This window comes from Stegodyphus dumicola, chromosome 8 (genome assembly GCF_044657685.1).
Source record: "Stegodyphus dumicola isolate Sdum_Otavi_A_Nest chromosome 8, ASM4465768v1".
In the NCBI taxonomy this organism is placed as follows: Eukaryota; Metazoa; Arthropoda; class Arachnida; order Araneae; family Eresidae; genus Stegodyphus; species Stegodyphus dumicola.
Window position 1 is genome coordinate 152,747,806 of NC_140775.1, and position 21,574 is coordinate 152,769,379.

General features: G+C 33.2%; 1 long non-coding RNA gene across 1 annotated transcript in view; it reads right to left on the minus strand.

Moving 5' to 3' along the window:
- LOC146996002 (uncharacterized) overlaps positions 1–21,574 on the minus strand; it is a 121,215-nt gene that overhangs the window by 43,795 nt on the left and 55,846 nt on the right. Inside the window, exon 2 of the long non-coding RNA XR_015042901.1 lies at positions 8,052–8,144. This is a non-coding gene — a long non-coding RNA (uncharacterized LOC146996002). The remainder of the gene's footprint in view (positions 1–8,051; positions 8,145–21,574) is intronic.

The following is a 21,574-nucleotide window of genomic DNA, read 5'->3' on the forward strand; positions in this document are numbered from 1 at the left end:
TTTCACCTCTTGACAGTTTTAAGACAGAAGTACATTGTCTTAGTTAATTGCGTGGAAGGAAACAACGCGTTTTATAGTTAAATTTTCTGAAATAAAGTTAAATCTTATTTCCCAATTTTCGTTTAAACTTAGAAATGTCTATCTCAAACCAAATTTAAAAGTTTTCACCATTCTGAATGAAATAAAAAAGAATAACCTCTACGCAATCTCAAGAAGACGATACGTGGGCGTTGCCAATTTGAAATTGAAGAATTATCTACAATGCATTGTACGGATTTCGGGACAACTCAGACTGGAAAGGGCGAAATAATAGGAACACCTTTAAAAGTTAACCTTGTTTATTAAAAGAATGGGCACACAAATCGATTGAGTATTCCGTCGTCCAACTAAGTTTGACAATGAATGGCGTCTTCAAACCAATTTTGGGTTACGAAACAGACCATATGCTACCAACTTTTCCGAGTTGCATAATGGATAGCCTAATAGCTAAATAAAATAATAAAAACGCTACGTGAAAATGAGTCAGGTAAGAAACTGGTTAATATGCTGATTGCATCCCCCCCCCCGAGAAAAAACGATTGCAAAACAGATTTACCCAATTTCAGATAGAATTAGTTTTGAAATTTGCATACAAATATACAAACAGATTATACAAAGGAAACTATGGAAAAGGATAACTATGTTCAGTTTTACTTGCAAATGACTTAAATGAACTCGGGTCACATGGTCAAGCGCCTGGGCGGTTGACCATGTGACCCGAGTTCACCTAAGTTAAGAGCCTGGGCGGTTGACCAGCATAATTCTAAGTTATAACCTAAAGCGTAGAATTATGGCTGACATGATGGTGTGGAAGTGATGGAAAAGGCAAAAGCCATTTCTCAATCCGAAAAGTCATCCAAACGAAGATATACCTCTAGAGTGATGTTTGGTTGATCAAAAATAGCACTTCATATGGTGAGTACGTTAAATATGATAAACAATTAATGTATGAAAAAGCAAGTAGAAGAGAAGAACACATGGCAGCGTGACGGAAATCCAACATCATGTAAGGCTTCCTGGATTAGACTTTAGGACAAAAGTTTGTAAAGGGTGTAACAGCAGACAGGAAGGCGTGGCTATCAGTCGTGTGCAGCCGAAAAAGCTTATGAGAGGCTGGAAAGAGGAGTGTATTAACAAGCAAAACAGCCATTTGATGGGGGAGGAGCTAATAATGGAATCAAGAACTTTTGATTAAGTTGGATGAAAGAAAGTAAATTAACAACAACAAAAACAAATTCAATGTGTAATTAGGATACCTAAGGTGCAGTAATATTGCATCGGGAGCTACGGTCAGTTTTACTAACAAATACGATATGAATCTACAAGAACAGCACAAGGCCAGTAATTATATTCTTAAAATATTTGTTCGAGCATAACCGTTGCGCTGTTACTTTCAAAGCTATATTGTGAAGGTAGGCTTGAGCGTATCTTTTTAACATATCGCCGAAGGAAGAAGATCCAATGACTTAAAAGACCAGTTATGGGACATCAAAATCACTGCATTCGTTTTCATTTGGTTTATAGTCACAGCCTCCGAGTTTTTGTAGATTTCGATGGTTCTTACTTTCACCAGGTAAATGGTAATAAATTTGCCGGAAAACATTCAGACGACATTCCCAGTATCTGCGGAAATATTTCGTTAAAGAAATTTAATACTCTGCAAATAACAATGTATTTGGCAATATGGATTCTATCGTTCCAACCTCTCCTCCCTCCAATCATGGCTTATACGTTCAGACGACATTGTCTGTAGAGTTGGAATTCCATTAAACAAACTTAATATTCATTCTACACAAATATCCAAGTCACATTCTTAAACCTCGTAGATTCCTTTTTCCAATAGTTACTTTAAAAAAACAAAATATATAATGGTTTTAATGAATATAGTTAATGTAGTTTCACGGGAATCACTTAGTAATTTAACAACAACCGAACTAATCCTATATTTACTACTTTTAAATCGCTTACTTTCTCGAAAAAATTTGAGAAATTAAATTTAAAAAATTTGAAAAATTATATTACGCTTTGCTGAACGGTAACACACTATCGAGTGAAAGATAAATGTATTTTAATTCGGTAAGTGGCAACAAATTTCCTTCAAATCTAAGAGTTTGCTGATTCAATTTGAAACACAAATATGGTGTGTTTTGCCGAGCGGCAACACAAGTTTCTTACATCGCTGAGTTTTCTTATTAATATTGAAACTTACATCTTACATTTTGCCAGGTAGCCCCACAAGTTTATTAAATCGCTAAGTTTTTGATTAAAAGTTCCTTAAACTCACACAGAATGCGAAATGAATGAGAAACAAATTCGAAATTCAAAATTAGGGCTTCGATGTGGACTACGTTTGTTCAAAATCAGATGGCTCTAGGTGTCGCCTTTTCCCACAATGTGAGGAACATGCATGCACGCATACATACATACAGATTCTTCATTACTTAATAATAAGAGATGTATCCAATGAAGACACGGATAGCAGGTAGAGAATTAATTATGTTTACCTGAAATTAGATCAATCCATTTGATTAACCTAGCACATTACGCCTATTTACATTCGTTATATTTCTGAAAGTTTATTTAGAATCTTGCTCAACCGAAGGAAGTTAAAAAATTGTATTGAATCTATGAACTCCAAATCATGCACCTTAGTTCTTCTATGAGAAATTCATAGAAAAACTGAGGTCCCTTTACCCACAAGACGATTTAAAACACTACCTTTTTTTCACGAATTGTTTTCAAAAAGGCATGTTTCCTTTAAGTATACATTTTACAAAGAAGCCAAATGGCGATATTCCACACAGCAAACTGGGATATATCTAAAATAATATTCCGAGTAATTAACATTCGATGATAATTTTTCAATTTTTGAAATTTCAATACATAAAAAACTTTTTTTAAAAAACTGAACGGAAACAAAAAAAAAAAAAAATCAAAAAATTATAAATTACCAAAAAAGGAAGCATGAAAGATTTCTGATAATTATTAATTAAAAATTACCAAATCACAATAAATTATCGAATAAGGAAACATAAAAAGGTTCTGATAATTACTAATTAAAAATTACCAAATCACAATAAATTATCGAATAAGGAAACATAAAAAGGTTCTGATAATTATTAATTATAAATTACCAAATTGCAATAGATTATTAAAAAAGAGGTAAAAAAATGTTCTGATAATTATTAATTAAAAATTACCAAATTATCATAACTTTACCAAAAAATGGAAAAAGAAAAAAAAAAAAAAAAAAAAAAAATCCTGCAATTTTTCCCCGGTGCATTTCAAGCGAATTTTTACCTTTCTGTTATGTATCTGTCACTGAACTAATTTAATAACACAGATATTAACGATATTCAAAACGAGGATGCTTAATTCAGAAAACTTTCGGTTATTTACTGTTTATTTTGAGTTTTTTATTCATATTTTTTTAACTGAAGGTAAGTAAGTAGGTAAATTCTCACGCATTTAAACTGCGCTACTTTAACTTTCATTATGCATTTTTCCTATTCCTCGACGCAACGTTAATATAATTTTGGGATTCCCAACAAGGAGGGGGTTCACAGTTTCAAGAAGGGTTGCGGTCAATCTGTTAATACATTATTACTTTTATTCAAGTTCTGATATTTACCTACACTTTCTGATGTTTAGTACATAAAACACATTCAAACCTAATCTAAACCTATCAAATTAATGCATGTGTATACTTTCCGAGCTTGGGAAAAAAGAGGGGGGGGGCATGATCTAGCGACTGTGAAATAGGTGCATAGAGCGAAATAGGTTGAGGTCCCCTGGCACAATATCTTTAAAAAGATAACTAACTAAAAAGATAAAAAAATATCGTTATGTTTTCAATAATTCTGATAAAATAAAATCTCAGAGCCCTCAGATTACACCCAAAGTGGCATTTTTTTAACGTCTTCTGTGTTACCTTTATTTATTAAATATCCTGCTCTTCGCACTTAAACCATACAATTAAGTTCAACAGCAATATTACAAAATATTTTTTTAAAAAAGGCTACCTTTAGAATTTCCGATACACAGTCTCGCGCGCTGAAGATAATATCCTCCCTCGTACAGTGTTGCCATTGCTCGTTTTGAAATCGTTGGGTTTGTTAATCAAGAATTCTCTAAAATTTTACAAAATATAAAAAGGATAATAAAAGAAATTCTAAATTCCAAATTTGAGTTTCCAAATGCCCATATTCGAGTGGAGGACTATGTTGTTCAAAATAATTTGATGTCTCTAAATACCGTTGTTTTTTCACGGTGCGAGAAACATACATACATTTATGTAGATTCTTCATTATTTAATTTCTTCAAATACAATGCAAGGCTCTAATATTTGGTGGCAATAACATGAAAATTGACACGCCGTTTTATAGTGCATGCTGCAAAATGCAAAAATGAAATTAATAGCTCTTCTGGGCAAATTGCCCCTTTGGGCTAATAAATAACTGGATTAAAAAAATTACTTTGCAATTACAATGGATTTTTTTTTCCTTGAGGTGATTCAGATAAAAAATTCGTTGGAATTTAATATTATCCATATAACACAAACCACAACTTTCAATTAATCTCAGCCAACTATTGCAGCGCAGTGATGTCAAGTGCAGTGTTTCTAGAGCTCTCAGGTTGAGAGGGTAACGCAATACGCAGAGAAATAGAAATGTAATTAAGAATTACCTTATACATTCTATAAAGTACACATATTATAAAAAAAGAAAAAGTAAAATAATAATAATAATAATAATCACAATAACAAACTGATACGAAATAAATTGCTAGATTAAATCTCCAAATATTAACTATTATTATTATAATTATTTTTTTAATTATCAGCTATTTAATAATATTTGCAAAAATAGCTCGCCATTTTGAAATGTAAAATTTTAACTTGGCGATGCACATAATCTTTTTCAAAGCAACCTTAAATTATGTTGATGCTGGGTTTAACGAACAATTTTAGGGAATTCGAGGGGAAAAGTATACATAATCTTACTCAAAGCAACCTTAAATCGTATGTTGATGGTGGGTTTAACGAACAATTATAGGGAAATCGAGGGGGAAAAATAACGCTTTTCTTTTTTTTTTTTTTTCTTTGCAGAGGAAAAAATATTTCACAACATTTGCCGAAAATACATCATTTAAGTAGCCGAACGAAAACTAAATTATCGCATTGGTTATAGTGCCATCTATCGAACAAATCCGATATGAAAAAAATACAAAATTATTAAATAGGACTTCTCAACACTTTTTGGGGGAGGAAGGGGGCGGGAGCTGGATTACATCTAAAATCATTTACTAGGGAGCGGGAGCTGCTGGATTACATCTAAAATCATTTACTACAATTAACGATTGTGGAGAATGAGGGCAGCTCAAAAAAAAAAGTCTGGAAATACTTCGATAGTTTTAGAATAATTTCTACTTTTTCCTAGCAATTTATCTTCACATTAATTTTTTAATATTTCATTGGGATAGTTAAAAAAGTGGGTGTCGAATTGGAGGGAAATCTCATTTCAGTAAATGGTGTTACCATAATTAAAAATGTATTTCCAAGAATATCAAATTAATGACAAAAAGTATTTAAATAACAGACTAAAATTTTCAGTTAACAGAAATTGTCTTGCACATAGTCTCAATTTTCACCTCTTTAATTAAATAATGAAGAATATGTATGTATGTATGTTCCTCACACAAAAACGGTGGTAACTGGTGCCGAGAGACTTAGAACACAAGTAGTCCTCCAACCGAGCATGTGCAACTCGAAGAGGGAATTTTGAATTTGTTTTTAATTTACTTCATATTTTATGCTGATTTAATGAATTCAAGGGACTAGGGTATTAAAGCGGAATGTCTTGCCACTTCAAAATTTTCTGTTTCAAATTTAATCAGAAAACTCAGCGACTTGAAAGAGTTGCCACTCAACAAAACGCAATATATTTGCGTTTCGAATGTCTCGCGAGTTACATAAATAAACTCAGCGATTTAAAATAAGAAATGTGTTGCCATTGTCCGATACAAAATACTTTTATCTTCCCCGCGCCTGTTTAAAGCTATTTTGCAAAACGAAAGATATTTTGATTTTTCTTTCAAATTTAACGTCTCTTACAGATACAGGTTAACCAACTAAGCGATTTAAAAACAATAAACGTAATTTCATTTAAATTATTATTATTTACTAGCTGGACACGTGATTTTACACCAGCTAGATTAATGAAAAGTATTATATGTTTTCTTACAGTAAATATTTTGGGTTTCAGGAGGCTAGTTATTTAAAAACAATAAAATCTTTACTTTGTATCTACTTATTCAAAATAACTAATCACGTGTAAAATCTTACTTTTTTTTATCACCAAATTTTCTCTTATCACAAAATAAATTAAACAGATTTACTTTGTTACATCTAATACACATTTTTAAGATGAACTGAAACATCTAATACACATTTTTAAGATGAAAAATAACTGTTGGTTAACCAAAATATAATTTCTTATTTTTTACAATATAAATACGGAAATAATTACATGAAAATTTTGAGAATGGAAGTTAATATTAATGATTTAAATAAATTATTTATAACCTCAACAACCAATAATAGTCCGCCTTCGTACTTAAATTCTGAATAATTAATTACGTTTTCTTAAACTACGAAAAATCTCAATTTTTAGGCTCATATTATTAACAGCTGAATGGCAGATATTCATTTTTTTAAATCAAAAATACAAGTTCTAATAAAATTTGAAAACTTTTTTCTAATAAACTTTATACTAAAAAAAAAAAAAAAAAAAAAAAAAAAAAAAAAAAAATTCTAGAATTTACTACTATTACTTGTGTAAAATACTTTTTCACACAATAAATTGCATGACGCGAGATTTTGTTATAAACTGCTGAAAAATTACACAAAAAGCATTTTTCTTCATAAAAATTTAAAAAGTCATTGAAGAAAAACTTTTTAATTTAACAATTATTTAATTTTATTTATAAAGCTTAATTTTATAAATTAAATAAAAGCTTAATTTCAATTTATTCTTACAAACATAGTATTTCAGGACACAGATTTATAAAATTCGGACTTTGAAAAAATCCCAATAATGCCAAAATTAAAAAAAAAACGTATTTGTTTAGATGCAGACGATTTACAAGCATACAGAACAACTTTTAATAAACATTACACGCTTAATAGATGGAAAAAAGACTACATAAAGAGCGCAGAAAGGAAGAAAAAAATTTTCACCGAGAACGAAGAATACTTATCTGCCGGTGACGTGGGCCTGGAACACAATAACCGGGCGCACTCTCAGGAATTTCGTGGCTCAGGAATGTCAAGGAACTGTGAACATAGTAACATCCACCACACAGCACTCATACATCCAACACGCCCAGCGACATCCGGGAATTCTTCCAGCGCAATTATTCAAATTTCGATGGAATCACTCCGTCACTTGAAAGCATAGCACCAAGACAGATCAATCCCGGAATAAAATCATTTCAATATGTAAACGATAAATTTAAATACACGTAATTAGAAAAAGAATTTAGCCAGAGAGAAGAATACAAATTTCAGCTCTCTCCGTATGCGTCGTAGTTCTGCTACTGGCTGTTTCCAATTCAACTACCGAAAGCGAAGGCAGGTTTGCCGTACGACGCCAATATGTCGCCAAGGGAAAGAAAAGCATCGCCAAAAATAACATAACCTTTGAAAAATTTTCGGTTGTTTTCCGAGAAACGAAGTGATATAGTTAGTTGTTTATATTAACTTAACAACAGAGTGTGTTGACCCCAATAGGTTTGAAGAATTCTGAAGAATAAAATTTTTCCAATTTAAATTTTAATTATTAGCATTTATCAAGAAACAGCATACACATATTTAGAAGGCCGATAAAATTTTATTCTCACATTATAGCGACCAGATACTGCAACTTAAATGTAAAATACTATATATTATTATTGTGAGCTCCTAATTTTTAGCGAAATTAGCAAATTTTATAAATAAAAGAGATAGCACTTACTACGTCAATGGATATCCACTTTGAACGCAAACATAATCTTTCCTTTCTTTCTCTTAGGTCTTTCAGACATAGTAAGAATCCCATAAATACAATCTGAAAAAAAAGTAAAAAAAATTTTATTCGCCTATATGACTTTCAAAAAGACATAAATATTTCACTTAAGATTATTATCAGAAAACAGTTCGCCCCTCTTTCCCAAATAAATATTTTTTTTTTTTTCACGTGAATATATTTCCTGCAATTTATTCTTCTCAAATAATTAATTTATTGTTTTGATATTAAACTCTTAGTTGTTTATTTATTGTACTAAAAATAATAAAAAATACTAGATAATTAAGTAATGTAGAATAGCAAAAGTTTTAAGACATGGACAATAATAAAAAGAGAATTATAAATTTTGAAAAAGAATATACTAAAACAGGTTCTGTTAATTAGGGAATCGTAAATTTCCTCAAATTTACACATAAATGGTAATTACTAATTCTCAATTACGAAATAAAAAAAAAATACACGCCAATTCGATGAAATAGTGCCAAATTACAGCAAACGCGTTCCCGTAGCGATTGTCTCTCCGACTTTTATTAGACTGCCACTATGCGGCGCTGTGCGCTCTGAGGAAGGGTCGACGACTCTCGGCATTCCAGCCGTCGGTTTTATCCTGCACTTTTTATTATTATTATTATTGATATTTTTTTTTAACCAAGCAGATTTTTTTCCCCGCTGACTTTTCGACGGCGTTGCGCGTACGTCACATGGGGAAAAAGGTTTTCCGCCCCTGCCAATACGACAAAACGATCGTATGTGGTGAGTGAAAGTGGCAAGGTGAAGATGCTGACAAGGGAATGGAACATTTTCCCCGGTTTTTCCCTTTTTGTGCAGACAAATACCGGTTTTTCCCCAGTTCCATTCATACAATAAAAAGACAGTGCAATGCGTTAGCTTCTGATACCATTTTTAATTTCCCCCTACCCAGCATTTAATTTCTTTCGGTAGACAATAACAGTTAATAAACATTACAAAGCGACATTTACAAATTGGAAGGAACAGAACTTTAGTACATAACAACTATTTTAATTTATCTGCATAATCATTTAGGGCACTCACTAAGAAAGTAAAAGCGTAATTCCCCCCCCCTCTCATCGCAAATTCAACGCATAATCAAAATAGACAAGAATAAGTAAAATATAGAAGGACAATTAAAGCAAAATGATTAAAGTAAAATAATACAATGAACACATGAATAATTAAAGTAAAATATATAACACCAATTAAAATAGAATATTTAAGAATCATTAAAGATTTGAAAATACATAGGAGTAATTAAAAAGAAAAGTAAGTGTATTTGTTGATTAAATATAATTTATCATTAAAAACATAAAGTAAAAAATTTAGAACTAGTATTTCACAAAGACCAGAAATTGAAATTCATAAGTAATAAATTTCAAATAAACATATAAAATTAATATTTAAAAATTTTAAAAATGAATTTGAATGTTTGAAATGTTTAGGTTTTAACATTTTAAAATTTAAAATGAATTTGAATTTGTTTGAAATGTTTAGGTTTTAAAATTTTTAAATTCTATGTTGCATTTATATAATTATTTGAAATTTATTACCTATGAATTTCAATTTCCGGCCTTTGTGAAATATTAGTTCTAAATTTTTTACTTAATGTCTTTAGTAATAATTTTTCTGCAGCTTAATGCGCGAAAATACAAGGCAAGTTTGCGTTTTGTTTTCAAAAGAATTGTTTTGTAACTATTAAATATAATTTATATATAGTTCTTTACATAACATTTTATATGTTCTGTACATATATGTTCTATACGTATATTTTATATGTTCTATTCGTGTTTGCAGCAGTCTGAAAATTCACTAACGAATACACACGAAATTCAAGAAGAAACCTTAAGCACTCAAAACCTGTACATACTAAAAATTAATGTTACATGTAACAGTTAAGAAAATTTTTAAATTATTTTGCTATTTCTTAAGCAGTTATTTAATTAATCTCTTTTAAAGACGGAAATAGGCTATATATAGTAAAATAGAAAGGATCAGAAAGATACGTATGTTTAAAATTCTATTTACTAATTTCAACATTTTGAATACTTATTTTCTACTCGCCTTTTAGGTAAAAATATATTAGTCAAGACAAAAATATGAAATATAGTTGTAAAAATATTATTTATTTCTTCTTGTGCTTCACATAAGCGAAAATTCACTTCAAATCTTTTCACTCAGAAAATGCACGTCTGTGATGTTTATCATCATGCGAGCGCTTGCAGACGCTTTATTTTTTACCACGATATTTTCTATGGCGAAATTTTAAATCTGTTAAGTTTTGCAACGCTTTATTTTTTACCGCGTTTTAGAACAGGGATTGGCAAACTTCTTTTGAAAAGGACCAGATAGTGAAAATTTCATATTCCGCGGGCCAACAATAAAAAAAATTAAAAATTAAAAAATATTTTTAGAAACTGCTGCTTTTATATAATACACATATTTTACTATCCCTGCCGACCAAAAATTAATAAAATATTTTAATTTATTAATAAATGTATTACAGAACAAATTCAGTTTTGTACTAATGCGATGAATGCATTTTTTTTCCTGCTGAGATAACATTTCATCTCACTGGAGTCTGACATTGCAATTTAGGTATTGTACTTCCTATCATTTACGTTGGTTGTGACGTCAGACGGTGCAGTGGTTAGGAGAGCTACTGCAGTACCGAAGTGCCGGGTTCGAATCCCGGAGAAAGCATGGATGTTTGTAAATGTATAGTGTCTTTGCGACATGGAGGCACTCTAAATATATGGCGAGCTGAAAGTCCTCTCGTGTGGTTTGGTGGTAGGGCAGACGGAACCCTCGGACCCCCCCCCCGAGGTGCTCTTCCTCACAGGATGTAAGCAGAAGTCCAACCTCCTTGAGGCTCTGGCAGCCATTCATCCATAAAATATGTGGATGATCTGTATTCAGACTCTACGTACTTCATTTTCGCAAATGTCCTTTCACATCGGCAAATATTTTCAAATACAGACATAAATCCCATTCATATAATTTTAATTGACCGTATTTATTTTTCGAAAGATATTTATAGAATTGGATTGGATGCATTTCTTTAAACATTTTGCATTTATTCTAGCCTCCTTGACGGTAAGAGCAGACAAGCAAATGCGAATTTGCAATGCTATAAAAAAACACCACATGCAGTGGTGCAATTTACAACTTCTTAACTCGACTATCGACAGTTGCTTTAGAACTCATAATTTGATTTGCTTAAAATGGTTACACGTAAGAAACAATATTAACAATATTATAAGCCGCGGACCGTAGTTTTAGAACTTCGATGTTTTCTCCTTGCTTTCTTTTCTTTTGTAAGAGGACGTTTTCCCCTATATTGTTTTCTCTGCCGCGTTTTGGTGCGCGATTTTTTCGGTGACTACCCTGGTGGGTTACAATTAAAAGATCGATTTCTAATCTACAACAATTTTTAACACTTCATGCGACTTGGCTTGAGATTTGCAATGATCAAAAAATCTAATCCTTAAAAATAATACTACGGTTGTTCTTTCAACTAATCACTATAAAAAGCACTTATCAACCTCGAGCGGCAAACAGGTATCGCGTTAGCATCCGACATGTACTGCTACTTTCCGCACATGCACTTATTCTCATTAATCTACCTACACAGTCTCAGATGCGGTTAATCTAATTAGCTTTTAAACATGCTTTCGAGTGTTTTTAATTTACGTAACCTTAGTCCTAGTGAGTATATAAGACGTAAATCAAAGGGGAGATCAAAGGGTATGCTTCTATTATGGTTAACTTGTAGAGACACTGGGTATTTCAGAAAGCAGGAAAGATAAAAAATGAGCAACGCCCTCCGCGGGAATCGAACCACGGACCTCTGGAATACGCGCATGGCGTGCTGACCACCACACTACGAAGGCATGCTAAAAAGGCGGAAGAAATACCTTATATACTCCCCCCTTTTAAAGGGCGACTGGGACCCAATCGCCAAATCCTGAGTGTGGAGAATCCTCATCCACCACCCTTTTAGTCTGGGCGCCACTGTAGAGACATTAGGATTTTTTGAAAGCAGGAGATGTGAAAAATGAGCAACGCCTTTGTTGGGACTCGAACCACGGACCTCTGGAATACGCGCCCAGCGTGCTGACCAATACACTACGAAGGCATGCTAAGAAGGTGGGAGAAATACCTCATAAACTGTAGGCAAAACTTAAATAATTGTCACACTTGAACGTGTCGATTATGTGTGCGTGGGCATCGCCACGCATGGATAATCCGCAAACTGGATAATCAAGTGCACATCTTTTACAAGGATGCACCTGGGAATCAATCAATGCGGGGAAAAATTGTTTTATACCTTAACCACAACAAAGCAATACATAGCAGAGGAAAAACATTACTTGATTTATAGTGGAAATACGATACAAAGGACTTTTATTGTATCCTAAAGAGAAATGAAAATACACATGGGAAGTCTTTACGAAAAATACAGTATTTTGTTAAAAATTATTTTTCAAGCGGGGGGGGGGTATTTGTGTGTTTTCTAAATTAAGATACACAAAATAAGAATAATCACGCACTCCCTTTACAATTTTCTACCGTGTTGGACTAAAAAAATATGGAAATATTTGAGATAAAATGATGTAAAAAGTGCCTTCTAAGGAGAATAACACAAATTAGCATCCACCTTCCTCCCTCCCAATCCTTTGTTTCCCTACTTGCAGGAAAAAGTTGAAAAGAATACTTTGTAAGAAGTTAATGAGGTGCGAAACTTTGGTTTTTCGTCTTGCACCTTTTTCTGCATTTCTTTAAAGTTCTTCATAATTTTAAATCGTATTTAAAAGGAGAAAAAAAGGGAAAGGCGCGTAGCAAATAAAGCAGAACTCTGTTTATTTTAAATAATTAGTTTTGAAGTTTACCGAAGACATTTCGGATAACAATTTCTTGCGGGGGGGAGACAGCTGAAGGGCAGGCAGACATACAAAAACGAAGCGAGAATGCCTCATTTTTGCACACACCACTTTCCACAGTAAGACTACTTTTGATTCCGTTTTGCATAAAATGAACACTTTTTTTTAACCCAAAGGGACAGTTTGTCCAGAAGGACTATTAATTTCGTTTTGGCATTTCGCGTCGTCCACGGTAAAACAATGTTTCACTTTTCAGATTGTTGACACCTAATATTACAACCCTGTATTATATTTAAAGAAATTAAATAATGACGAATCTGCATGAATATATGCATGTTTCTCGCACTGTAAAAAACAACGGTAGATTCAGATATCAAATATTGATATATTTTGATTTATTGATATTTGATATGAATTTTGATTGACTAGAGATATCAAATTTTGAATAACGTAGGCCTCCGCTCGAATATGAGCATCTGGAAGCCCAAATTTGGAATTTGTTTATTATTGATTTCATATTTTGTAAAACTTTAACGAATTTTTTAACTATTTCAAAGCGAGCAATGGCAACATTGTACGAAAAAAAAAAAAAAAGCATTTTTATCTCAAGCGCGCGAAACTCAGTATCGGAAATTCTAAAGATTTTCTGTTTTTAAATATTTTGTGATAATGCTGTTGAATTGAATTTTATGTGGTTTAAGTACGGAGAACATGATATTTAATAAATAAAGATAACACACAAAATGTATTAAAAAAAAGGGCTCTTTTAGCCGTAATATAAAATCTGCAAGCTTTCAAATTTTCTTTTTTTTTTCCTTCTCTCTCTATCTCTATTTTTTTTAACTTAAATAGTGTAAGGAAAAACAATACGCATTTGCTATTATGCTCCTCGCATTGTGAAAAAGCGGCGGCATCTATAGCCATCAAGTTTTGAAGACACGTAATCCTCCACTCAAACATGGGCACCCCGAAGCTCGAATTTTGAATTTCGAATTTGCTTTACCTTTTTTTCTCATTTAGAGCAAATAAAAAAAAAATTTAAAAAAAAAGTTAAAAACTCAGCGATTTAAAAGCTTTGCGGTGCCACTCGGCAAAGATGTTTATGTTTCAAATGTAATCAGAAAACTCGGAGATATAAAAGAAGTTTGTTGCCACATAGCAAAACGCAACATGCCCGTCTTTCGAATTTAGTAAACAAACTCAGCGACTTAAAAGAAACATGTTGCCACTGCCCACATTAAAATATTTTATCTTCCACGCGCCAGTGTGTTATCGTTCAGCAAAGTGTTAATTATTCTCTGTCAGATTTTTTTTTCCTATTTTTAATTAACAAACTAAGTTATGTAACAGGAATTATTGTTATTTGCTAGCTGGACCGATTGAATTACATCAGCCTGATTCATTAAAATCATTATTATTTTGGCAGATAGCCCAAGTGTGCTTTGCCGTAATTAAATACACCACCACACCATTATTATTATTATTTATTTATTTTATTAAAAACTATTTGACGCGGTGCGGCTTAAACGAAACGATAAGAATACATAAGTGAATTTGTGGAATTCTGCATTAAAAAAATAAAAACACAACGATTCATGCTTAGCTTATAAATAAATAAAGTTATTACCTTTCTTTTTTATTACCTCATCATTCAGAAAGAATTGATATTCAAAAAACCGGTCTTTAGTCATAAAAAATTTTGGCGTAGTGAACACAACCGCAGTTTAAGTACTCTTTTTTCGTTTAATTGACGCAGTTGTTTGTTGCGCTGAAGATTCAGAGTGAGGGACAAACCGTGATTCGAGACCAGTGTCTTACTTCAGGGTATGCCTGGGGAAAATTCTTGGAAAGCTGTGTCGCTCCATGTACTTATAGCGTATTTTTTTTTTTTTTTTTTTTTTTTTTTTTTTCAGTTTCAAAATATCAAAATAAAAATGTACTCAACAATCAACTAATTACGCATTCGTAAATGTACTTTTCACAGAAGTTGAGCAATCAACTAAATGAATTGCTTATAAAAGAAATTTCCAATTTCTGTCCCATACATGTTTCCTGCTGTGAAGAATTAAGAGCACAAGTCATCTTCCCAGTTTCATATGGATAAAATGTATGGAATTGTCACATTTACCCCTGCAAAGTCTTGCGGTGTAAGTGGTCAATACGTGCATCTAGTGTCAGAAAAATTCGCGGTGGTTCGATTCTTGGCAAGAGCACAGTTAAATTTTCCTGTTTCCTGATCCGAAGCATCGAATAGACCCTGCACAGTTTAAAGGAAATATTGCAAATTGGAAAAATGGGAAGTAAAGTTTAGCTTCTGGAGATTAAACACTTGCAAAAGATATCATTTTTCTCAAGTCCTAATTGAGCTGTCTTCGTAACTTCAAACTAACCAATACAAATTTCAAGCGAAGCAACTTTTACAAATGTGAATGTAAATCGTCTACAGATTAATCATAATCGGATTACCTACTAAATGAAGAAAGTTGCTTTCCACCACAATGTCCCCCTTTCTCTCAGACAACAAGACGTTCCGTGATCATAGATAGAGAACCCAATATATAACACTACCGCATATTATCGATATTTCGCCAAGATTTCATCTCTTATCTTCCCGATAACCGGAATGAATTGGCTATTCGTGTATTGGGTAATCTGCATTACGTGTTTCAAAATGAAAGACCTTCCTGAGGGCATGCATTCCAAGGCAAGAAACCTTCCTGTGTTTGCAGGAAACGCAATAGCAACTAAAAGCATACCAACCATCCTATCAGTTATATACTATAACGTATGAATATTTAATCAAACACTGGCCAGAAATTTGCCCATCCTACAGAACTAGCGGCTAACATCCCAATAAAAAAAAGGTGGAGATTCCAGTAGCAAGATTCCAGCTCATAAAACTAAATCTTTAGTTTTGGAAGATCGTTAACTTCAACTGGAAAAGAATTTTAATTTTAAAATCTACAATGTTTGTTTCTGCACTTTTGCCCCCGCAGAATGTAAATAAAGAGATATGTCATTTACCATTTGTACAAAATTAATATATATATAGAGAGAGAGAGCTGCAATCTAATCGTTTGTTAAAAAAAAAAAAAAAGAAAAAGAAAAAGGGGAAAAAGTAAGGATTAGGCTTTAGTTTGAATGCAGACGATAATTTATAGAACAAACAAGTCAGGAACTTTACAAGTGATTGATTTTGAAACGTATTTTAATCATAGTTATGATACAGTAAAATAATACCATTTTGTAGTGAAGTGATACAAATAAAAGAAGTACCAATGAAATAACTTTTTAAATGTGTCACTTTCTCAAGTTAATGAGCAATAAACGCCATTTTAAGAATCGAATAAAAGTAATACGTAAAATATAAAAGGTTTTACATGTCGTCGATTGGCAACAATATGCTGTACTATTTCTAATCTGTTTGTAATAGGCAGGTTTTACAACTAACTAAAAGAAGTAACATCTCTTAGAAATGTTTAAAATAATACGAAAGCCAGGTATGTTTTTTATTCGTTGCTTCGAACTTCCTTTTTTTTTTTTTTTTTTTTAGTGAGTTCCCAACTTACCAAAAATTCTGTAACAGAAAGTTCGCTTTGGTGTGCAAGGCGCGCTAACGCTCATTTCATTTTCTTTTTTATTCCAAAAAACACCCGCGAAAGTATAAATCAAGTTCACTTAAGCCAAAATACTTCACCTCTTAAACACGCAGTTTCTTGAGAGCGAGCATAATGAGGGAAAGAACACTTTCACTCCTAATACGTCACAAATACCCGTTTAAACCTTTCGGTATTCAGAAGATACAAAATAAATGAATTAAATTTTAAAAAAACTCCGAGCGATTAAGGAATTTTTCAGCTTCCACAAAAAATAAATGACGTATAAAAGAAAGCACGAAAGACAAAAATCCTGACATTAAAAAAATGTTTTTTTCGTTGTCTTCTAAAAATGACGAAGTGAGTCGTGTTTTGCGGGAATGCGCCTTTTTCAGCGTAAAATGAGTCAGCATCTTCTTTTAAACAAGTGGGCGAAGGAAAAGAAAAATAGGGGTGAGCAAGAATTAAGCGTTTATGTTGGAGTCCGTCCGGCCTTGAGGGTGGGTAGAAAAGAACGTAGGGGTGGGCAAGTTGGCGACGTTTTTGGCGTTATTTCTCGAATAATGTTTTTCGACGTTCGTAATAAACACATTCGTGGGCAAACGACGCGTAATTGGGGCGGAAGGGGAAGTGTACAACAACAGGAAGTGGTGGGAAGCACCTAAATCATATTCCAGCGAACACCTATTCGAGCGAAATCGAGAAAGTACTGACACAGTTACAATTCAGGATACATGCTGGACAGTAATATATTAATTTTCGTAGAAGTGAAATCAAGCAGAATTTTTTATTGCTGTCCTTATTATTAGTTCGTCAAGCTTTCTTTATAAAAAATCGACAAACACTCTGAAAGTCGTGGCTGTCTAAAATTCTACAGTCAAACCCGCTACAGCAAACCCGGCTTTATAATAAACGAACTTTTCGGTCCCGTCCCCTTGGTGTTACTTTATATGGCTATAATGAAATTCCAAATGTATAAAAATCGGATATAACGAAATTTGAGGATATCTTGGATTAATATTTTTTTTTCAAAAATTTGTCCAGAATTTCTGCGGCTGAAAAATTATTAACCTTTAAATTCAGATGTTGACCTATTAACGCAACAACCTTATCGGGTTCAAGTTGGTGGTTTCGTAATTTTTTTCTTAGAAAGATTCACCAAACTATCATTATTTACCGTACCTCGGTAAACATTATCAACATATGAAAAGAAAACACACTTCAGCAATTTAAAGCAAAAATCTGAATTATGAATAAGGATATGTGATACATAAAAAAAAATAAGACATTTACATTCTCCTTCAAATTTGTGTGTAATTTTTTTTCGCTTTTCTTCTGCCGAAGTACACAGCGATCTCTTTTCCCCTTAAAAATATCAGAGAATTGCGAAGACTGGGCTTCATGCAATCCTCGGCAATAGCGGCTATCTAGGAAACGCATTTCTTCTTTGTTTCCTTTAGAAAATTTATCGCAAAATTCCCTAGCTCTTTGTGCTAAAAATATTTGTGCATAATTTGTATTCCTACAGGAATTTGATCGCAGTTTCTTCCATTGTCGGAAAATTCCACCAGCTCATATTTTAAAAATAAGTTTAAGGTTAAAAAAATATGATGATTTGTTTATAAAAGCCGTTGGAATTTGAAGTACAACAAAAAAGAACGCATACGAAAACGGCGGCATAGCTTGACTGAAGAACTGTTCTCAGAATGGTTGCCGGAAGAATGGTCATGCGCATGGTTACCAGAGTTTGGCACATTCTGAAAAATCTGGCGACTTCTACAAAGGTGGTTGTGTTAATACGTAAGCACCTAAATTCATTCTGTTTAGTGTATAAGAATAACGACACACCTTCAGGTTACTGCACTTTTATCTTTATCTTTCTCTATGTTTAAAAAAAAGGCTATGCGCACCTAGTGTAGCACTCAATTTTTGGAAAACCAGGACCCAGAATAAATATACGTTAGGAGAGTGGTCTCAAACTGGAGAGCCCCCCTAAGCAATTTTAGCCGCCAGTGAATGCATTTCAATTATGTGTTTGTTGCAATTACGATGTTGCAAAGATTTTACGGTTTTAGTTACTTGAAATCCGAGTTTACCATTAAAAATGAACATCAATAACGCACCAAAAAAATTCTATAAATGGAGCTAATTAACTACAATGTGTTACAAATCTCATTTGAAGATTTGTAGATACAGATTTTATTAACTTTTGTTCGTACTCGTCAAAAATTAAATACAGTCATTTTTACACTAGGAATAACTACTCTGGTTGGGAATACAGTTCTACATGAAAAGTTAAAAAAAAAAAAAAAAAAAAAAAAAAAAAAAAAGGAAGAAGAAGAAGGCTCTATTTCTGGTTACCATGATAGTTTTAGTTTCCTGACATTTTTTAAGTGAAAATAGATCGATGTGTACCTGGACAAAGTCAGGGCAGTGCGCAATGTCGAGTTTGTACAAATCGCTGATGTTTTTGTCAAGCGAAAATAGATCGATGTGTACATGCACACCGAGTTTTTGCAATTATTTGAATTTTGTTTTTGTGTAGCGGCTATTTTAAAAGTGTGCCTTCTTGGTGCCGATCTTGGCGTCAAAAAAGAATCGCCAAAAACAAGGGGCACTCAATTGCAAACTTTTAGAAAAAAATAAAAAACTCAATTGACCGATACCATCTATATTTGGCGATACAGATAATTTCTTTCCAAGGCTATAAACTTTATCAGAATCTAAGAGTTGAAATGTCCAGCTGTAGTAAGAAATAAAAATGTTAATAATCATTTACATACAAACATGCACATTTTTGTAATTTCACTTACGATATCTAATCAACAAAAATGTTTTGCAGATAACAAAGTTAAGATTTCAGTAAGAAAATTAAATTATTTTTTTCCTTCTGCGATATTATTATTATCGTTTATGTATGTTTTAATAAATATTTAGTAAGAGGAAGTTAAAATTTGCTTAAAATATTTTTAGCCCAAAGAGCGTAACTCACCAATTAGTCTTGAAACGGCATTTTGGGTCGAATAACTAAAAACGTTGAATCACTTTTCAAATTGTTGCCACCAAATATTATCGCCCTGTACTGTAATTAAAGAAATTAAATAATGAAGAATCTGCATGAATGCATGTATGTTTCTCGCACTGTGGAAAAACCAAGGCACCTACAACCATCAAATTTTAAATAACTTAGTCTTTCACCCGAATATAGGCACCTGGAAGCCCGGATTTTAAAATTCGAATTCTTTTTATTATCTGTTTCATATTTTGTACAACTTTAACAAAATAAACCATTTTTATCTCCAGCGTGCTAGACTGTCCATCAGAAATTATAAAGACGATTTCTATGAAGATTATTTATTTTCTCTTGGATGCTCGCAGTGATTATTAAAAATGTACCTTTTTGGCTTACCCCAGCAATGTAATAAGATCCATAATATACGTATTTTCAACTTTTCATTCTGCGAATAAACTCCCCGTGTCACTGAATTAGTGATACCTAATTAGTAACGAGTTGCTGCTCCTGTGGCTTTGATACCGGCTGCTACGCGGCGAGGCTTGGATTCAACAAGTTTACAAAATTACCGGCTTCTGTGACTTTGATACCGGTTGCTACGCGGCGAGGCTTGGATTCAACAAGTCTACAGAATTACCGGCTCCTGTGGCTTTGATACCGGCTGCTACGCGGCGAGGCTTGGATTCAACAAGTCTACAAAAGTATGGCTTACCAAATATTTTCTACAATTTCTCATAAATCAGTTAAATCCACTAGTGAGGGATGTATGCTTGAATATATTTTTCTACAGTATTCAAAAGGTGTTCGATGGGATTTAAGTCTGAGCTCCTTAATGTTCATTTCAGCAAGAGGAACTTATTGGAAGGGAAAGAATATTATTTATTTTCGAATAAATAGCATTCATTCCCTTGAACTATTAATATCTCCTGGTGAATAAATTTCCACTGAATAAATTGTAGTAACAGCAATGCAATGTACTCACCTATATAACTAACGAAATTACCTCAAGTTTCTATTAGACTCACGAACAAAGAATTTCATACATTCGGGTACAAAGATACCTATTTTTCGATAAAATCTTGCACAGACTATTACGCTTTCTTGATGCAAGAAACATGAAAAACGAGCTTTCTTTGGAACTCGAATATTCTAACTGCTATTTTATATTTGGATCCGTGGTCGATATTCCAACTGCTAGCTGAGTGCGGTAGCAATTTACACAACAAAAACATGCATAAGGACATGCGGTTACAATTTAGACTTTTCTCCGCTTAAAGAGCGACTGAGAAGAATCACGAGACCCAGTCAACAAAATCCATGCGGGGGCAGATTATAAGACCACCATAGTTTTAGTTAGAACGCCACTATAAAGATTATTAATATTTTCGAAGCGAAAAGCGAGGAAAGTGAAAACTACTTTCGGCAAGATACGAGCCACAAATCTTCCAATTGCTAATTAGATCCCCCCGGGGGGGTCGACCTAGAGTACTCTGCGAAGATACTGGCTGGGATCTGTACCCAGGCAGTCTTGACCACGAGGATATACAAATAACGAACCTGATGGTTCCAAAGGCCCCGGAAAGATGGCTTATCGGTCGGCCCGTGGATTTTGGCAGGTCCTAGAACTTATGGTTCTAGTAGCCCGGGGTGGCTCCCTGTTTATGCTAGGTAATGTCCTTGGGCGACGGGCAGCCCGTGTGACTGGTACATGGCAATTGTGACCACCTGTGTCACCTTATGGCGATGGCGTCAATCTTCTCCAAGGTACGAAGACAAGGGTTGTGGGCCTGGCGCTGCGGCTGAACTGGCTGCGTAGTATCGTTTAGTCTGATGGAACATGTGCGCCCAAATATACATATCTAGTTGTTAATTAGATAGATTAACCACTCACACAGCACCAGCACGCACGACGGAATGTGATCATTTTTAACAATTTTAAAGTTAACTATTTACACTATACATATTATT